The sequence below is a fragment of the Nomascus leucogenys genome, chromosome 15 (genome assembly GCF_006542625.1).
Source record: "Nomascus leucogenys isolate Asia chromosome 15, Asia_NLE_v1, whole genome shotgun sequence".
Lineage (NCBI taxonomy): Eukaryota > Metazoa > Chordata > Mammalia > Primates > Hylobatidae > Nomascus > Nomascus leucogenys.
The window spans coordinates 1080081-1082609 of NC_044395.1; the positions used below are offsets into that span (position 1 = coordinate 1080081).

The 2529-nt window shown below is 51.4% G+C and overlaps 1 pseudogene; it reads left to right on the forward strand.

Annotated features, from left to right (window-relative positions):
- The first annotated feature begins 376 nt into the window (after positions 1 to 376).
- On the forward strand, positions 377 to 1806 carry LOC100601478 (annotated as a pseudogene).
- The last annotated feature ends 723 nt before the right edge of the window (positions 1807 to 2529 follow it).

Genomic DNA, 2529 nt, shown 5'->3' on the forward strand with positions numbered 1-2529 from the left:
TGTAAAATCAGTTGCCTTCTATATGCTAAAAATGAATAATCAGAAAAGGAAATTAATAATATAATTCCACCTAAAATAGCACCAAAAAGACTTAAGAATAAACATATCCAAAGAGGCAAAGGCCTTGTGATACAGTTTGGATAGTCGTCCCTGCCAAATCTCATGTTGAAATGTACTCCCCAGTGCTGGAGGTGGGGCCTGGTGGGAGGTGATTGGATCGTGGGGTGCATTTCTCATGAATGATTTAGCACCATCCCCTTGGTGCTGTTCTCGTGATGGTAAATGATTGTTTGTGAGATCTGGTTGTTTAAGAACTGCATGGCACCCTCCCCCAGTCTCTCTCATTGCTGCTCTCGCCATGTGACGTGCTTGCTCCCGCTTGGCCTTCTTCCCCAGAAGCTGGGCAGATGCCAGAGCCATGCTTGTACAGCCTACAGAACCATGAACCAATTAAACCTCTTTTGTTTATAAATTACCCAACCTCAAGTATTCCTTTATAGCAATGCAGGAATGGCCTAATACACCTTGTATACTGAAAGCTACAAGATATTGTGAAAGAAACTAAAGAGGACACATGTAAATGTGTTCATGGATTAGAATACTTAATATCATTAAGATATTAATACTTTCCTCCGTGACCTACAGTTTCAGTGTATTTTCTATCAAAATTCCATTTTGTTTTTCTGAAATAGAAAAATCCATCCTGAAATTTATATGGAATCTCAAGAGACCCCAAATAGCCAAAACAAGCTTGAAAATAAAGAATTAAAGATGGAGGTCTCACACTTGTGCGTTTCAAACATCTTACAAGCTACGGTAATCAGAACAGTATGGTACTGCTATAAAGACAGATACATAGACCGTCCCGTCCCGTCCCGTCCTGCCGCCTCGCCCGCCAGCCATGAGCTCCACACAGTTACACAAAGGCCGCTCGTCTGGGCTCTTGGCTGAGGTTAAGAACCGGCTGCTGTCCAAATATGACCTCCAGAAGGAGGCAGAGCTCCACAGCTGGATGGAGGGACTCACTGGCCTCTCCATCGCCCCGACTTCCAGAAGGGCCTGAAGGACTGGATTATCTTATGCACACTCATGAACAGGCTGCAGCCGGGCTCAGACCCCAAGATCAACCGCTCCGTGCAGAACTGGCACCAGCTAGAAAACCTACGGCATGAACCCCGTGGACCTGTTTGAGGCCAACGACCTGTTTGAGAGTGGGAACACGATGCAGGTGCAGGTGTCTCTTCTCACCCTGGCAGGGAAGGCCAAGACTAAGGGGCTGCAGAGCCGGGCGGACAATCGGTGACAAGTACTCCGAGAAGCAGGAGTGGGACTTTGACGACGCTACCATGAATGCCCGCCAGTGCATCATCGGGCTGCAGATGGGCACCCACGAATGCACCAGCCAGTCCCGCATGACCGCGTACAGCACGAGGAGGCATCTCTACAACCCCAAGAACCACATACTGCCCCCCATGGACCACTCGACCATCAGCCTCCAGATGGGTGCAAACAAGTGTGCCAGCCAGGTGGGCACGACAGCTCCCGGGACCCGGCGGCACATCTATGACACCAAGCTGGGAACCGACAAGTGTAACAACTCTTTCATGTCCCTGCAGATGGGCTACATGCAGGGCGCCAACCAGAGCGGCCAGGTCTTTGGCCTGGGCCAGCAGATATACGACCCCAAGTACTGCCTGCAAGGCCCAGTGGCCCATGGGGCTCCCTCGGATGCAGGCGACTGTCCCGGCCCTGGGGAGGCCCCTGAATATTCCCCTTACTACCAGGAGGAGACTGGCTACTGAGGCTCCTGGCACGCTCTCTTCCCCACATCGTCTCCCCGTCTGGGTTTTTGGGGTATTCTGTGTTTTCATCTTTTTTTTTTTTCTTCTTCCTGTTCAATACTGCCAATCAACGAAGGGTCTGTGAGTGGCGGCGTGGGATCAGGCAGCAGGGCTTTTTTCCCTCTTGTCTTGGTTCCTTCGCAGGACTGAGCCACCGGGCTGTGGCGGAAGGGGTCAAGGCCCTATCCCAAAGCGTGTAGGGTGAGGGTCCCTGCTGGCACGTTCAGGCTGTGGGCAGAACCTTGCTGGGGAGAAGAGACCTGGGCATGGAGGGAACCGGTCCCCGAAGGTTTCCAGTTGCCTTGCCTCTTTCCTCTTTTGTCAGCCGATCAGTTTGTGGTTTCTGTACCCGCAAAAGTTTCAGGAAGTATTTACAAAAGAAAAAAAAATACATGTATATATATATATATTTTCCAGAGGAATGGGGGGACAGTGGAGAGGTGCTGGAAAACGAGTCCCTTGGGAGAGGGGTCCGGCCACGATGCTAAATAGCTCAGGATCCTGAGGGGCTGGAGTTCCCTAGGACCCTCAGACCAACAGACCTCAGACCCTCAGACCCGTCTCAGAGCCTGGTGGGGAAACTGAGGCCCGTACAAGGAAGTGGAATTCTGAGTTGTTGGGGCCAAGCCTGACCCCCTATCCATGCTAATCTCCCCCCTACTCCCGCCCCCGCCACTGTGGCCTCAGT